The following is a 19,068-nucleotide window of genomic DNA, read 5'->3' as shown; positions in this document are numbered from 1 at the left end:
GATATGTGTCAATGATAGAGACTTGAATGTAAGGTGCATGAATAAGAAGTTTGCAGATAAAAATTAGCCAGGAAGAAAACTGGCGGCTGCAGGGAGATATCAATGGACCTGTTACGTAGGCAGAACAACGGCAAATAAAATACAATCCATAAAAATGGGAAACTGATCAATCTTCGTCTTGATTCAAATAATCAAACAACTTCTTCCCATAGCCATGTCGCTGTAATGACATATGCACATAGAAGTACAGCACACACAGGAAATCCATCTCATTATGTGCCCATCCAATGTAAAAAAAGAGTTTCGTGGCTGACTTCCAGGAAACAAATGAAATATCCCATTCCTCTGAGGACAAACAAGGCAGGGGAATACTGGACCCCAGATTCTTTGGACCTATTCAACCTAACTTGAGGAGGTATATGGTGCCCATTTTGCTTTACAGATGCATTAACAAAAGTGAAGTATAAGACAGGAACAGAATTACTGTTTCAGGTTGAAATGCTAATTTTGATTTTCTCTCCACAAGTCCTTACCTGAGTCTTTCCATCATTTTCTGTTTCTGCTTCAGATTTCCAGTATCCATAGTACTTTGTTTTTTGCTGAAATTATAAGATTTGTGTATCTGAAAAGAAACATGTAACATGCACATGAAATTGGTGTGTAAAACTTATTCTGTCTATAGTATCCTTTCAACATTTATTTGTTTCAAGCACAGCTGTTTTTCTTGAACTATATTGCTGAGATGTGCAGGGCACAATGCAGATTACACAAAACTTGAACTGTGAGGAGGATAGTCATAGACCAACTGGCGGATTGGGCAGACATGTGGAAGATGAAATGTAAAGCAGAAAAGTGTGAAGTAATACAGTTTGGTCAGAGGAATGAGGAAAGGGAATACAAAATAAAGGAAGAATTCTAAAGGGGTGCATTGTTGGCAGCGTCCCTCGATTTGAGGATGACATCTACTTACGATAATGAGTTTCTGCCATGGGTCTTCATGTGCTGATCCTCAATTTGCAGGTCATTAGGCACATAGAACAGGACACTGAGGCAGTGTGATCTGGAATGCAAAGTCTCTCCTTCATAAGATTTGGGAGGTGGAATATTTGGTTTGATGTATCAGATTTATTTTGGCAGCATTCAAAAAACAGGCCAAGTTTCTTGTATGCAAATTTCAACAGACGATCGTGGCTCACAAATCTACTGCAGAGTCGGCAATGACACTGCAGAATTCACAGACTATAGAGCATGTATATCTATAGCCAAAAGAGAAAAGACTGGAAAATCTCAGCAGGTCTGGCAGTATCTGTAAGGAGAGAAAAGAGCTGATGTGTCGAGTCTAGATGATCCTTTGTCAAAGTACTTTTATCCATGCATATCAGTTTGTTTTGATCCTGGCCTGGGTTTTAAAGGCATCTGTTTCAGATCTCCCATGCATGATAATTTAGGATTGTGGTGAAGTTTCTTGGACATTCAAATCTTTGGAGCACAATCCACAGTGCTTCACAATTTACTGAGTCAGATGCTTTAGTCAGGTTGACAAATGCAGTGAGAAGTTCTTGATGTCCTTTTCGACATTTTACTTGATTTGTCAAGCAAAAAATACCATTTCCCAGGTTCTCTGAAAGTTTTAAACCCACATTTTGTTTCAAGAATGATTTCCTCAGCCACAGGAAACAGGTGATTTCTGGAGAATGTGTCAGGATTTTTCCTGCTATGGACAAGAGGAAATTACCTCAAATGGCTTCCAAAGTGTGTTTTTTTTTGCCTTTCTTGAAAACAATTATCATTGTTGCATTCCTGAAATCAGGGTATGGAGGAATTCTTTTTCCTCCCAAATCTGTAGGATGTGTGCATGGAATTCTTGATATGAGCAAAAGCCCCACTGCTTTGAAGACCTCAGCTAGAATACAAACAGAGTTGCAGGCTTTGTTATTTCTCATCTGTTTTTTGTTGCAGCTCTCCCATCAATTTGGTTCACCAATAGATTTAATCACAAGCAACTGGAGTTAGCTTGAAGAGCACTAGCTGTCATTGGGGGTTTATGGTTGAGGAGTTGTTAAATATGTTCTTTAGAGTTGCCCAATGGCATTGTCATCCTTCAGAAGAGAAATACCATCCTATGGGCAAAGGGAATTTTGTCCATTTGACCTTGGGCTATTGATAGTCCTGGTGGCTTCTAAAGAGCTTTGCGTGTCATAATGGTCAGCACATTGTTGGATCTTTTGGGCTTTATCTTCCCACCACATGGATGGGATTTTCCAGCTGCGCTCACTCCAAATTGGAAAATCCTGTCTGAAGTCAATAGACGTGGTCCGCCCCTTGCCTGATTCCTGTGGCAGTTGTAATGGGAAAATTCACCCCCGTGTCTTTTATCTTCCAGATGTGTCTTTGGGTGTCAACTTTGAGCTGTTGAAATGTTGCCTTTTTAATTTGGGACCTTGGATTGTTCAGGAATTTAAGGCCTCTTGATTTTGTTCTAGAAGGTCACATATATTTCAGCATAATTTTCATCAATCCAGTTCTGGTGATGACAATATCAATAGATTGAACGCCGGTGTCTAGTACAACTAATTTTATTTGATCCTGCTATTCTGGAATTGAGCTGGATGTATGAAAATTTTCTAGATTGGTCATCAGCTGGACTTGCAATTCTTGTCTTTGATCTGGCTGCTTGAGCAGTGAGACATCTATTTTCTTCCTTTCAGGCCTTGCTTGGTGCTCAGTGAATATTCATCACTAATCGAACAAGTTGATTATCTGGCCAGCAGACATCACTCCCCCATATGAATTGAGTGATGCTGACACCATTTTGATCTTTGACCTGAACAAATAATTCAGGAAGGTGCCAATCCTTTGATCTAAGATGATGCCATGTGGTTTTGTCCATCCACAGGAGAGGATGTTTATTATAATAAAGCCATGCTGAGTATACTTTGCCTGCAGGAACCATTTGCATTGACTTTTCCCATCTGGCTTATCCTGATAGCTGCGTTCCAGACATCAGACCTTGACACTAAATTCCTCCAGGAGAATGATCTTTTCTTTTGGCTTGGCAGAGAAGACTTCAAGGTCAGAATGGAACATTTCCTTAAGATCTTAATCTGAGTCAAGGGTTGGGGCATTAATGCTGATGAAGGTTGCATATTGGTTATGGCTGAGCTGCAGGTGAACCATCATGAGTCTTTCATTTATACAATTGGAGTCGTTGTGTACTATAAATGAGGTTTAGGAGTTAGAGTTCAGGTTAGTGTGGGACCTTATATAGCCAGCTGAGTTTTGACAGTGCTGCGGCTTATGAAGCATAAAGGAGCGAAGACTATCAAGAACCACAGTGGAAAATTGAGTCTAGAGGTGACAGATGAATGCAAGGGTTTCTATGAGTGCTGATGTAACTGAAGTAGGAGCAATAGTTTACAAAGTTCCAAAAATGGAATTAAATATTCATGTTGATATTTAGTTTATGACTGGAGTTTATAATAGGACATGAAAATTATGATGTTAGTTTTTCTGATATTCTGTTGGATAAAATTTTCATCCAGGTCCCTGGCGCTGTGAGGCAGCAGTGCTAACCACTGTGCCACCATGTTGTCTATCTGGTCTTAGTAGCCATTTAATAGATGGTAGCGGAAAAACTAGAGACAGAACCAATAGAACCTGCAGTATTACAGGACTATAATAATCCAGAGGCCTAGACTGAACGCTTGGCACACTAATTCCAATCCCACCACAGTAGATGGTAGAATTTAAATTCAATTAATAAATAAATCTGGAATTAAAAGCTAGTCTCTGTAATAACGACCTTGAAATTATCAGATTGTTGTAAAAATTCATATGGCTCACCAGAACCATCTATAAACCAACAGAAAATGGACAAAATTCCCTTTGACCACAGCACGGGAGGGGTGGGGGAGGGAGGAGTCTCGAATCTTAACTGGAAAGAAAATTTTACACAACTCCTCAACAGCGAACCTCTGGTGGCAGCTAATACTCTCCAGGCTAACCCCATTGCCTGTGATAGAATCTGTTAGTCTGACCTACTTCTGACTCAAGTTTTGCCCAGTACTTGGTGTCCTGCTTTCCACTGTATTATATTCATTAATTTGTACTTGCATGTAGGAAGTATGATTAAGAAGTTCGCAGATGATATAAATAACAGTCTGTGGCTGGTAGCATGGAAGAAAGCAGTAGACTGCTGGAAGATATCAATGGATTGGTCAAATAGACAGTAAAGTGGCAAATGGAGTTTAGTAGGAAATACGCAAATTGTAGGATTCCGAAAAGTGTGATGAAGCAGTGGGACTTAAATGCATAATCCCTGAAGATAGCAGGAAGGTTAGACAAGATAGTTACAACTGCTTTCTTAACTAAGAGCAAGGAGGTTAGGCTAGGACAATATAAAACACAATGAAGGGCACTGCCTATGGTTCTGGTTATCATGTTATGAGAAAAATCAGATTGCACAAGAGCAGAGCTATTGTTAGGAGTGAAGAATTTTTGATCAGCAAAAAGATTGGATAGGCTGGTGAAGAGAGATTGAATTGAGCTGTATAAAATTATGGGGTGCCTGGTTGGAATGGATAGGAAGGACTTAGCAGAGAGATCAATAACCAACAGGTCTAGGTTTAAAATAATTGGCAGGAGGGTTATAAAGGATTTGAAGGGAAATTATTTTTACCCAGAGGATGATGTGGGTCTGGAATTCACTGCTTGAAAGGATGGCCAAGGCAGACTCCCTTATTGCATTTAAAAAGTACTTGGATACACACTTGTAAGTACCGTAACTTCCGGGACACAAAATAAGAGCTGGAAAATGCATTCAGACTGGATGGCATAAACACAATGGGCCAAATGGCCTCCTCCTGTGACATAAATTTCAATGATTTCAGCTTTATGGTCTTATCAACTTAAACTTTTAACGTCCAGTAAATTTTATAGCTCCAGCCCATAGTTTTTTCAAGCACTGAGCTTACTTTCATTCAGAATATAATTGCTCATGCTTGTTAACCAAAATATATCGCTTTGCATGTAATGGCTAATGGAAGGAGTCTTTTACAGAATACAATACAAATTTCTCCCTATTTTTCCCACTTGATAAGTGGCTAATTAAAATATTTCAGAACAATAAAAAAACAGAAAATTTTGGAAAAACTCAGCAGGTCTTGCAGTACCTGTGGAGAGAGAAACAGAGTTAAAGTTTTGAGTCCATTCGGACTCTTCAGAACCATTCTGTTTTTATTTCTGATTTCCAGCATGCACTGCATTTTGCTTTTATCTCAGAATAATAATTTTCTTATCCCTAAAAGTTCTTCCAATCTAACTTTTAGATTGGCCCATTGTGTTTGTGCAATCTATTCTGATCCCATTTTCTAGCTCTTAATCCGTATCCCGGAAGTTAAGGTACTTTCAAATGTGTATCCAAATACTTTTTAAATGCAATAAGGGATTCTGCCTCGGCCATCCTCTCAAGCAGTGAGTTCCAGGCCAACACCATCCTCTGGGTGAAAATAATTTCCCTTCAAATCCTTTGAACCCTCCTGCCAATTACTTTAAACCTAGTCGCGATGGTTATTGATCTCTCTGCTAGGTCCTTCCTATCCACTCCAACCAGGCACCCCATAATTTTATACAGCTCAATTCAATCTCTCTTCACCAGCCTATCCAATCGTTTTTCGATCAGAAATTCTTCGCTCCTAACATAAAGTTCAAATTCTTTTGTACAACATCAGACAAATATAAGAAAGTATTTTTCAATCACTGAGCTCTGACAATGCAATTTAGTGCTCTATACTTAGCAACGTCAGCCCTGTATAGAATGTGTGTCCCCTTTTGGCCAATATTGTCACTCCATCTTCTTTTCTTTCTATTCTAAAATTCCTCAATATTCTCATGTGTTTATTTTCCATTCTTTCTTAGATTGAAGCTTGGATTCTCTTGGTGCTATTAAAAGTAAATCTTACTCATAAAATAATTGCTTCCACACATCCATGTTTATTTCCTACACTCTGCATAATGCATGCATTATATCTTTTTTTTTAAATTGGCATCACTTTTTCTCCTTTATAAAGCCCCCTTCCTTTATGTAGGTCATTTCAGATATATGGCAAGTAGATTTGGTAATTTATTTGTCTCTTCACTGTATAGTAGTTCCATAATTTGTTTCACGTATGTTATGTAATTCAAATGTTTCCCATTTCCCAATTGATTGTACTTGACTTTAAATATTTTATCACTTTTTTAGAAGCTGCATTGCCAGTACATTCAGTGTCCCTGCAATCTCCCATCTGCCCCAAACTGATGGCAATGCCAAAAGTTACTACTTATTATGTAGCTGTTCCGCATGAAGAGAACGTGAAAATCGATTTGGACTGTGATCCATGCCTTCAAAGGAGGTTGGATAATTTTAGTGCAAAATTTGTTGGACTTTAACCTGGTGTTATGAGACTTCTTACTGTGTTTACTCCAGTCCAACGCCAGCATCTCCACATCATGGCTGTTAGGCTGGCGGCTTTGGCCATCCTATCAAGTTGGTTGTCAGCTGCTAAGGTTGGGATTTCCTCTCACTGAAGGGCAGAAATCCGGCTGTCACCTCCTTCATATTGTCCACAACATGTTATTGCTGTGGGACAGCACTGCTTAACATGGGTTGGCTGACATCTGTCATTCTGGGGGCAAAATGGGGCTGACTATTTTGACGTTTGTCCATCCCCATATTATAGGCACAAGCTCGGGACTGGGTGGAACAGTAATGGAGTTGGCACCTACCCTATTTTACATATAGTCGGTGTCAGCGCATAAAATCCAACCCAGAGCTATCCTACATATAGGAACTCATGCAAATCTCCTGTTAATGTCACCACCTGAATAAAATTAGGTATTCAGTTGCTATACAGGTAACAAACAGATCTGAAATGTTAACCCCTCTACTCTCTCCATAAATGATACTAGATCTATTAATTATTTGTTAATCAATTGCTGGGTATTCTCTGTCTAATATTCTATCTATTAATTGTTTGTAGACTCCATGTTTATTTTAATAATTATCTGTAGTCCGTAAATAATTGTTAGTGTCTGACTTGATGTCTGCTTTCTTTAATGATTTGCCAAGAAAGAATAATTCATTCACACTGCTTGATTGGGTGTTGGTTTGGTAAACTCAAATTATCTCAAATTGGGAGACGCAATATAATTTGGAGAGCTGAATTTGGGGATTAAATTTAGGTTCATCTGGTTGCTTAACGTGTAGTGTGGGCTACTGACTCCATAAAGCAAAAATAATTGGACACCAAAGAATATTAAGAAAAATGTGGAATCTCAGATTTCATTTATTGCCAGAGTTTTAAAAATGTATTCTTTTTATTTATTATTTTTGTGTCCTTTAACTCTAGATCTCTTAATGCCACTTTGTTCTACTTTCTTTTGCTTTTTGTGCATGATTTGACATTGAGTTTTCCAGCTAAAACCTCTGGTTTAGACTTTGGGTGAGACCTTTTTTCATTAAAAGCCCATCCATGACCTGGGGTTGCATGATGTAAATGCAGAAGTGGCAGCTTTCTCACAAGACCTGGTGGTATTCATTTTTTTAATCTGTTTTTGTTCTGATGCACAATCCATAATTATCAGTGTGATTTCTATAATCTGTGCTGTGTTCCTGGAAGACCCTGGCTGAATTTTGGAGTAGATCCTGAATGTTGCTCGATGTTCTGTCATGGCTTTGGCCTTTTTCAAGCTCTGTGGATGGTCATATTATCCTCAATTTCATCAGTAATCCTGAACATTGTTCCCCTGTAATTTTAATCCTGATATTGTCTTTTATCGTGACAAGGCTGTATGATAGCACAGAGGAATTTATTGCTTGTTATGCTGCGAAAATTAAGATTGTCTATGTTTTCTTTTTGACGGTGTTCGTCCACCAGTGTGGAACAAGGGAGGCCATTGTCTAACGTGCATTTCTGTTTGCATTCAATCTCGGTTTTGCTGATTGGTACCAGGGAGTGGGGCAGATGGAACAGTCTGCCTATCCTGCTCCTGGCCCTGTGTCAAGTGCTAAATCTTGATCTTAGGTTTCAGTGTTTGCAATACTTCCTTGTTTGAGGATCGTTTTTAGGTTTCCTTCTTTCTATTAGGGAGCATGCTGAGTTGGTTATAGCATCCTGTTGGTTGAGAGGCCTGAGTGCAAGTCTGGGTGCTTTCATTCAGTATTGTTGGCATCTCCCTTTGGTTGGAGATTAGGCTGGGTGGAGGAAAAGTTCCATCCTCCAAGTGGTCTTATATGGAGACTGCCACCTTCTTGAGGTTTGGACTTCCCTGGGAGGGCAGTGTCCTGTTTGAGGTTTTGCCATTCTGTTTGTGGTATTCTTCCTGCAAAAATATACTGAAAGACTGTTTCTGGTGTCTATTGGATAATCCTGACGTTTGCCTCTTTTTTGGGATTCCTTTCTGTACCTGGGACAGGTGTGGTGTTGATATAGACTCTGATCTATAGTAATTGATCCTGGAGAGTTTCCTTATCTTGTCAGGAGGAGGAAAGTCATTTCTCTCACCGAGATACCTATTGGTCTTGATTATTATTATTCTCCTCGTCGGGTTTCCTTGATGAAAATTGGTTAAAGTTTTCCGATGAAGGGGAGCCTGCTCAGAGTTTGTCATATGGGTGGAGAGGAGGAAGGTCCATAATGTTGCTAGCCTAGGCAAGGTATATGAATCTTTGGTATACTGGTTCTTGGATATGAAAGCGTACACTGTCATGACACGTCTTGTTCCGATAGCAGTATCCTGGTATTCTCCTTTTTCTGGATTATCCTTTCATTGCTTGGAGATCCTGGGGTGATAAATTAGGCTCCAGTTGGTTGCACGTTATCACATCAGGGATCATGTATATTGTATAGCTCTGTCCCTGTTATCTGGTGGAGGACAGCATGCACCCTGGGACTATGTGCTCATGGTTTTATTCTGAGATCTCCTACTTTTACTAATATCATTTCTTTATCTGTATGAGAGGAGACATTGACTACAACAATTGCAATGCTTGATAATTTGAACCATTTGTATGAATTTTTTTTTATTCATTTGTGGGACATGAGCGTCACTGGCTGGCCAACATTTATTGCCCATTTCTAGTTGCCGTAGGAAAAAAAGACAGTTAAAAGTCAAAAGCATTGCTGTGGCTCTGGAGTCACATGTCAGCCAGACCGGGGAAGGACAGATTTCTTTTTTGCAATTTTTTTTGCAATGTGACAAGTGGAATGCCATATGGATCTGTGTTGGGTCCTCAACTATTTACAGTTTATATTAATGACTTTGATAAATTTTTGACAAATTGACTTTGATTGAATGTGTCGTTGCTAAATTTGCAATGACATAAAGATATGTAGGAAAATAAGTTGTGAAGAGGACATAAGCATTTTGCAAAGGGACATAGATCTGTTAAGTGAGTGGGCAAAAGTCTGGCATATGGATTATAATGTGGGAAAATATGAACTTGTCCACTTTGGCAGGAAGAATAGAAAAGAAATATATTATTTAAATGGAGAAAGTTGCAGAAGTGAGGTACATTGGGATCTGGGTGTCTTGGCACCTGAATCAGAAAAAGTTAATGTGTAAGAACAGCAAGTTATTTGGAACGCGAATGGAATGTTGTTGTTTATTGCAAGGAGAATGGAATATAAAGGTGGGGATGTTACTACTACAGTTGTTCAGGGTGCTGGTGAGACCACATCTTGAATACTGTGCATCCATATTTAAGAAAATAAATAAATGCGTGAGAACCAGTTCAGAGGGGATGCACTCAACTAATATCTGGGAAGAGGACGTTATCTTACGAGAAAAGATTGGATAGGCTGGGTGGAATTTAGAAAATTAAAAGGTGATCTTATTGTAATGTATAAAATTCTGAGGGAATCTGACAGGATGGATGCCAAAAGGATGTTTCCCTTTGTGGGAAAGATTAGAAGTAGGGAATGCGGTTCAAGACAGATCAGAAATTTTTGACTCCAGGGAATCTTTGGAACACTCTTTCTCAAAATGGTGGAGTTAGGGTCAATGTATGTTTATAAGACAGAGATTCTTGACCAATAAGGGAGACAAAAGTTATTGAGGGGAAGGCAGAATGTAGAGTAGAGGTCACAATCAGACCCATCATGATCCTCTTGAATGTGGAGCAGGCTCAAGGGGCTGAATGGCCTACTCCTGATTCTAATTTATATTTTTGTGTGCAAACACCTAATGGCTGCTGCGAGTATGCAAAGCAGAATGATCTTGACATGAATGAGCATGTAATGCTGATTTGAAGCACTACTGCCATTTTAAATACCACACATTGTCTGAGAATTGAGCATGATTGAAAGAATGAAGAGAGGTCATTTGTAACAGAACAAACTGAGATGATGGATGAAATGGAAAAGGACATTTAGCGGGGACCATAGCCTATAAGCATCTTTAAGGAGCAATTCTCTTACCTGAATTTCAATGAGGACCAGTCCATGAAATGTCTTCAGTTTGCAAGAGATTGAGCATGAAATTCAGGGTGATAGCTCCACTGTAGAGCTTCGCATTGTACCACCTCAGCCTGAGGTGCAGCAATGATAGCTGGCTGGCCAGCAACATCAAGGTACTGGTGCAGAGATGTGGGTTGGAGCAGGACTACTCATCCTGAGACTGCAGATTCCTGCTCCACATAGCCTCTGTCACACTCCCTAGATGGTACCTAGATCATCTGAATTTGCTGCAAGAACTTGTGTGTGATTTTGCCTTCTGTTGAGCTGACACCCATGGCAACTTTTCACGCATTCCACTGCATTTGTGCCAGTGTCTCACCATGTGCAGATCCCTCCTTAGCTTTTAATGTGAGTCTTTGAACTGGTGAGTTAGTGCAAGATCGAGTGATGATGTTTCTCGATCTTCAATGTCTTCCTTTCCTTCATTTGATTGGGAAGTCTCTAGTTCTTGGATATTTGTAATAAAAAGGGGCATAATTTGGATTCTTGTGGGAGGAGGTGAGAAAGTAAAAGTAATTAAACCAATTCATTTCCTTACACAGCTTCTAGCAACCTTAGCATGCCTAACATTTAAAAGATGAAGGTTACATCTGAGTAGCCACTTGCAATATCTGGTTCCTTGCTGATGCATGTTGCATGAAACTAGTGGACAGTACAGGTAGCACTGGCTGCATATAGAAATCAAACTGGCAATGCAAAATCAGCGAGCAGCACAAATTTAGAATTCTAACTGTAGCACAAAGAATAGATGAAAGTTCATGCCCACTTATGGGGCTTATCCATTGATATGCTTTTGTTGTCTTCCAATGTATATCTCTATTACTAAGTCCTCAGCATAATGAAGAAAGCAAGAGGGCAACTGAAAGAATTTAAAAAAAAATTCAGAGCAATTTCATCTTGGTGGATTTTGCTGTTTGTTCCATTTATGGTTTTCTTATACATTGGTCATATCTTATAGCAATAATAGGAGCTTGCTAAGGATGGCTCAGAGCTTATTATTCTATTCCTTTTCGCACATGTGACAAGTCAATGTGTGAATTTAACACGGCTTGGACTTGATATCATAATCTGAATGCTGACAGAGCTGCACTGTTAGTTGGTAGTTTTTCAAACCATGTTGTTGGTTTTGATTTGTTAATCCCTCCACCTCTTCAGTTGTAATACCTTGTTCACAACCACAGATATTTATATTTAACTGTGACAGAATTGTTTAATTTTTTTAATACATATGATCTGTAACATTGCTCACTGAGTTAGAAAAATGTCATGTTATGTAACATTTCATCAGTTGGCTTATGAATATAAATCAATTTATGTGCATAATTGAATTGTAAACATACATCCATATTCTTGACTGTTAAGTTTAACAATATAGTTAATGTTATCTCTTTCTTTAAGGCACAGGTTACAGAGGAAGTTGGGAGGGAAGATGTACCAAATTGCAGGTAGGTAGGACACAGTTATAGGAACTATGTATAGCAGTATCGGACAGTTAAGGCATACTGTATGAATTTTAATATTGGAGGAAGGGAACCTGGGGTCTTGGAGCGGTGGTTCCAAAATGTAGGTGTAAGGAGGTGACAGCAGGATCTCTGAGAACTATGTTGGAGGTTATGAGATGCTGGAGCATTGGGAGCGGTAACTCTTATATTTGGAAGTATTGAGAGTCAACATCTGGTAGGTGTAAAAGATAGATCCCAAAATGTAGGAACACTGGGAGAGGATGCTGGATGTGAGGACAACATATTTGTCATAGCATTTGATAGTACAAGTATAGGAGCAAGAGAAGGTTGTTGAATGAATATGAGAATATTGGATGTTATGGATGCTGCTAATAAAATGCACTGATGAGTGTTGTTGTCAGGTGGATCAACAGTGGAGAGAGGCATGGATGTCGTAAAACATAATATTCAAGATTGTTTTTGAGTGGTGAGCTTTTTGGGGCCAGTTTTAGCTATAGATTTATACCTCCTTCTTGGCATGTTGCTACACCTTCCCTCATTGCTGTTCAATACTAACTCTGAAAATCTGGTGGCAGGAAGTTAGATGTTGCATTGTAGAAGTATTCGCTGACTATGCAAAACCTGATAGGGACCGCAAAATGAATGTTCCTCTGTATATATCTGACTGAAACTGACATATCGCATTATTTCACAAATACCACTTCCACAGTAACACTTGAGAATTACAGATTTGATGATGCCTGCTTACTTTAAGTGTACACAAATCCTACTTGTTCTTTCTCACAAACTTTACAATCACAATAGTCTTTTAATTGATTGATCTAGAACAAATGTCTTATTATTGTCTTTATTACAACATTCATTACTGAATATATACAAGAGGCCTTTATTTGAAGAACTAAAGGCCTGCACAATTCTACAACTCGCATTTATTTAGCATCCACAATGGAGAACAGTTGAGGCGCTTCACATAAAATTTAAGAAAAGGGCACTGAGCCAAAGGAGGAGATATTAGCTGAAGGGGATCAGAAACGGTGGAATTCTCCGTTTTTGAAACTGTGCAGTGGCAGGTAGCTCTGGTGCCACCTTTCCTGTTGGCCAGGATAGTGGGTTCCCACGTCAGATACTACACTTGGAATTTTATTAATTATACACACTGCAACCCTCTCCAAATCTTCTGACAGGCCTGCAGTTGATTAGTCCACCTGCTATCAGCTGATGGGTTCAAAGGCCTTGGAGCTATATTTAAATACCAGTCCATCACACTCATATCGCTCTCTCCAGCCCACCTGTCTTCGTCAGACCATGCAGGATTTTAGCAACTCAAGAGACAAAAGACTAGCAGTCTCAAGAAGGCAACACCAGCTTCCAGAATAGGGCCCTTGAGGCCTGCCAGCATGTGCTCTATCCTAGGGACGGCTCCAAGGAGCACAAAAACCTCGCATTTACTATGTAAGAGGCCATTACCCAGGAGGTTTGTGTCCCTCCATTATAGACTCTCAGCATGGTATCTTATACTCAAATGGCTAATCTCCTCTTGGATATCACACGGTTGCAGGAGACATATATCAGCACTTAGCCTCTCACCCAGACTTTCACAAAACCACCAACTTAAGAAATGTCTCTATATCTTGTATGTTTACATCTATTATAATAAGAAGTTCTGTTATTCGACAAATACTTCCAAATTTCACCTCTTTGTCATTTTTAGTGGGAGCATCCACTCACGCACACACCACCTGCCTCAGCTTTTCTCCGGGCCCCTGAGCAAGCACACCTCCAAGAATGAATTTATAGGTAATGTTTGGAGCCAAATCTACAAATTAACATTTGCTTCAATATGTATGAGACAGCAGCAATGTCAACAGTGAACAACTGATCTCACTGGGACAGGAGAATCCATAATTAACGATACACACACTCCAATCGTTCAAAAAGGGAATAAACCGCAAACGTCAATTAAGGATGGGCAATAGGTTCTGGGATTGACATCGATATCTGAATGCACAATATTAAAAAGTCTGTATGATTTGCAGTTCCTTTTATGTGAATTGTGCAGTTTGCACAGTCACCCTTATTAATGGACAATGAAGGCTAGTGATTCTGTGGCCTGAAAGGAAATGAAGTAGTTTTGGTTGCTACACCAAAAAATGCTGTTATGGTTATTGCCTTTCAGTCTTTTTTATTTAGAGGAACAAAGCAATTGCGTAAAAAAAAATAATGCCAGCAAGATTTGACTGCACCAGAGGCAACTTACCCTTGTTTGCCTTAATTTTGAAGCCATACTTGCAGATCCAGACATACCAACCAGGAATTGAAGTAAAAAAAGTACCTTCACACACTCCAGTGCACCAGGGAAACTGGAGTAATTTTGTAATCTGATATGATAACCCGCAGTAATGACAGGTTTAAAAGTGGACAAATCCTCAGGTACAAATAAGTTGTATCCCAAGCTGCTGTGGGAGGCAAAGGGATGGAAATTACAGGAACTCTGACCCAAATTTTTAGTTCCTCTCCGGCCACAGGGAAGGTGCCAAAGAATTGGAGGAAAGCTAATGTGGTTCCACTTTTCAAGAAGGGCATTAGAAATAAACCATCAAATCACAGATTCTCACATCAGAATAGGAAACTGTTGGAGAAAGTTCTGAAGGAGAGAATTAATCTCCATTTGGGGAGGCAAGGTCTGATCAGAGATGATCAGCACAGCCTTATCAGAAGGAGTTTATGCCTAACAAATTTGATTGAAATTTTTGAGGAGGTTACCAGATGTGTAGATGAGGGTAGTGCAGTTGATGTTGTTTATATGGATTTCAGCAAAGACTTTACCCACATGCTTTCAGTTTCTTTATCAGTCTCTCATGAGACCTTGTTAATCTGGCAGGATGGATCCCAAACTAGCTTAGTGGTAGGAGACAGGGTGGTGGTAGAATGTTGTATATGTGACTGGAGGACGGTGTGCAGTGATATACCACAGGGATCAGGGCTAGATCCCCTATTGCTCATGAAATAGAGGAGAAAGTGGGTGGGGGGTGTATGACAAGTAAGTTTGCAGATAACATGAAGATTGGCAGGCTGGTTAATAGTAAAGAAGGTGGTCTTGGTTGCAGGGTTGGTCTGGTGGGCAAATGGAATTTAACCCTGGAAATATGAGATCATGCAATTTGGAAGGAGTAACAAGACTAGGGAGTACTTAATGAATGACAAGATACTAGGAAGCTCAGAACAACAAAGGAATCTTGTTGATTGTCCACAGATTTCTGAAGGTGGCAGGACAGGTTAATAGGATAGTTAGAAGGCATACAGAATATTTTCCTTTATCAGTCGTGGCATAGATTATAACAGCAGGGAGGTCATGTTGGAGCTGTATAAAACTTAAGTTAGGCCCAAGATGTGTGCAGTTATGGTCGCCTCATAGGAAGGATGTGATTGCACTGGAGAGGGTGCAGAGAATATTCACCAGGATGTTGCCAGGGATGGAGCATTTGAGCTGTGGAGAGAGGCTGGATGGGCTCGGGTTGTTTTCTTTCAAGCAGAGAGGGAGTAAGATTGGGGTGCTTAAGATTATGAAGGATATGGACAGAGTGAGTAAGTAGTAGCAATTTCCCATAGTTGAAGGATTAATAATGAGGGGGTATAATTTTCAGGTGAGCAGGAGATTTAGAGAGGAATTGAGGAAATTTACTTTCGTCTAGAAGGTGTTAGAAGTCTGCAATGCATCGCCTGAGAGGAGAGGCAGAAAACCTCAACCTTTAAAAGATATGTGAATGAGCACTTGAAATATCATAATATTCAAGGTTATGGGCTAAGAGCAGGGAAGTGGGATTAGTATGGTTTTTGATCAATGCAGATTCAATGGGTTGAAGGGGTTCCTTCTGTATTGTATGACTATGAACCTGCCAATGGCAGTGAGGGTAACCATTATTTTAAACTTTGATGCATTCAACTTAGCAGAAGGGACATATGTGATATGTCAGTCCTAAACGTCCAGCACGTTCTTCATAATACAAGCAATTGGTACTTTGTTCACCAAAGCAATTAAATATCAGTTATCCAAAAAAAAGCAATATGAGAGGGCACTGCAAATCCATAATCCAGAATTTATGAAAGCTCAGGAATGAATTAAGGCCTTGCACCAGACTTGGTGGCAATCGTAAACCACAAGATGTTGCACTGTAACTCTGTGACCAGCATTGAAGGATCATTCAAGTTATTACATAACTCTCAGGCGACAATAATTCACTTATTTAAAGTTGTCTTCTATGCCTTCTTTGTTTAAAGGAGAAGGCAGATTTGATAGATGGTTCCTTGGAAACCAATGCTCTCCTCTGCAACACTCAGATGGAAAAATGTCAAATTAAAAGGGGCAATTGAAATAGAGGGCTTTCATGAGAACTCTGATTCTGACATGGCTGGATTGACTTACTACTTTAAGTTGTAAGGATATTTCAGAAACAAACACAGAATAGTACAATTCTGTCATATTCACAAAACAAAGGCACATAGTTCAGTCCTTCTTTGAAGGAGTAATGGGCTGAATTTTACTAGATTTTTTGAGTGTCCAGCTGGTCTGAAAATGGAAGAGTTGCCAATCTGCTTTTCGGGTGAGTCTTCACGCCCAATCTTACGCAGTCTGTCTGAAATTTTGGACTAATCTGTTTCTGACCCCAGAGATTGTGGGCAGGGCTTAGCTCATCAGACAGCCTGTAGAGGGAGGTATTGTATATGTGCAGACCTTGGCTGCTGTACATGGGTATTATCAATAGCAGAGGTCTGAGAGAGAGCCGAAAGAAGTCTCACAATTTCTTAAGCTTAAAGTCCAACAAGTTTATTTGTAGCAAACACCACAAGCTTTCAGAATAGGCTGTCCCTTCGTCCGGTGAGTGGGAGTTCTGGTGTTGACAGAGAGAGAGCCGTCAGGTCTGTGCAATTGCAGGCAGACTCGAGCAGCCCATGGGGCAGGGTGACAGGGGTGGTGTGGTTGGTTAAAATGCCAGAAGTTGACTTGCAGTAAATTCAGATAGGGGAGTGATGATGACATGAATTTTAACTAGTTGGTGGAATTGGCCTCTCATATTGAATAGCATGACTGCGGGTGGAATGTGAAGACACATAAGGATCTGTGCACCATTGTGAGCTGAGCCGTGAAGAAGGCTTATAGTGTGTTAGCGTTTATTAACAGGGGGTTTGAGTTTAAGAGTCGAGGGGTTATGCTACAACTATACAGGACCTTGGTGAGAGCGCATTTGGAATATAGTGTGCAGTTCTGGTCACCTCACAATAAGAAGGATGTGGAAGCATTGGATAGATTGCAGAGATTTACCAGGACGCTGCCTGGTTTGGAGAGTTGGTCTGATGAGGAAAGGTTGAGGGAGCTGGGGCTTTTTTCTTTAGAGCAGAGAAGGATGACAGGCGACTTAATAGAGGTTTATAAGATGATGAGAGGGATCGATAGAGTGAACGTGCAGAGACTATTTCCTTGGGTGGATGTAGCTGTTACTAGGGTGCATAACTATAAGGCTCATGGTGGGAGATATAGGAGGGATGTCCAAAGCAGATTCTTTACTCAGTGGTTGGGGTGTGGAATGCACTGCCTGCTGTGATAGTGGAGTTGGACACTTTGGGAACTGTCATGCGGTTATTGGATAGGCACATGGAACGCACCAGAATGATGAGGAGTGGGATAGCTTGATCTTGGGTTTGGACATAGCTCGGCACAACATCGAGGGCCAAAGGGCCTGTACTGTTCTATGTTCTATGATCTGAGCTTCTCTTATGTTTCTTTCAGATGCCCACACACTCCCACCTTACCTACTTTAATAAATATGCACTACTTGGCTTGGATGCTCCTTTTGCTTCACTCTTCGATGAGTGAACAGTTCGAGGAAGAGGAGCAGCAATAGGCTAAAGGATCAGAATAAGCAGCAGGTGGCCCTGTTAGATAGCAAACAAGGAATAATCCTCACATCAAGCTGATAATGCCTTTCTCTAATCACCCCATGCCTGTGCAACATATCTGCAGTGAAAACTATGGTACCGCTAGGAATATCACTGAGGATGCCATTAGCATTTCAAAGCAAAAATTCTAGTGCACTAATCAGCTTTGGGGCTCCCTACAATATAATCTGTACAAAGAGGGCCATATCATTGCTGTTTGCACACCTTGCAATGCAAATGGAGGAAGCACGGTAAAAATAAAATACATAATTAAAAGGGAGAAATATAAAAAGATGGACCAGCAGAACGCATTGCAGCTAAACAGGCCAAAGGCCTGGCAATTGCTTTAGCACTTCAGCTGCTGCCAAGGCAGTTTGGCCTAGTTAACCTTTTGGCATGCTGACTGGTATCAGTTGAGTCAGTGGTAAGAAAGTAGATGTGCTGATATCCTGAGAGAGGGCAACTGCACCATTGCTACTATATCATTGAGGCCAGGGCTCAACACATCCACTGTTATGCAGAAGATGAGTAATGTCCTCAAAACCTCGAACCATTTATTCCTTTGGCCAGCTTCTTCATGGCACAGCATTGGTTAAAGCCCAGAATCTGCATGCTCAACCTTTGAGCTTGTCCTTGGGCACATTACCTTGTTACGATCTAGCTGTAGCACCCGTAGTGAAGACCACGTTTTCCAAGATAAGCCACAGACTGATAATACCTTAAGACAGCTCACAGGCTTAAAGCAGACTCCTTTGGTGAAACTTATTGATAGACTTTCCACTAGTGCTAGTTATTTCATCACATGCAAGAGGCCATTTGATATCCTGAGGGATCTTGTCAGGGTGGATGTGGACAAGATCTTACCCCCTGTGGGAGAATCTAGAATTAAGGTCACCATTTAAAAATAAGTAGTCATCTATTATAGACCGAGATTAGAAGAATATTTTTCTTTCAGAGGGTTTTGTTTGCAACTTGCTTCCTAAAAAGGAAATGGAGGCACAGTCTTTGAATATTTTTAAAGGCAGAGATGGATAGATTCCTGATAAGCATGGGGATGAAAAGTTATTGGGGGAAAGCAGGAATGTGGAGTTGAGGTTATAATCAGATGAGCAAAGATTATATTTAATGGCAGAGCAGGCTCGAAGGGTTGAGTGGCCTATTTTTGCTCCTAATTT

At 40.2% G+C, this 19,068-nt stretch overlaps 1 protein-coding gene across 1 annotated transcript in view; it reads left to right on the top strand.

The window, feature by feature from the left end:
- The window catches only part of LOC145341085 (F-box only protein 36-like), a 57,490-nt gene that overhangs the window by 5,722 nt on the left and 32,700 nt on the right, over nucleotides 1–19,068 (top strand). The window lies entirely within an intron of this gene.

This window comes from Carcharhinus amblyrhynchos, chromosome 3 (assembly GCF_965287045.1).
Source record: "Carcharhinus amblyrhynchos chromosome 3, sCarAmb.v2.hapA, whole genome shotgun sequence".
NCBI lineage: Eukaryota > Metazoa > Chordata > Chondrichthyes > Carcharhiniformes > Carcharhinidae > Carcharhinus > Carcharhinus amblyrhynchos.
Note: the sequence above shows the minus strand (reverse complement) of the source record. Positions and strands in the feature narration are given on the sequence as shown.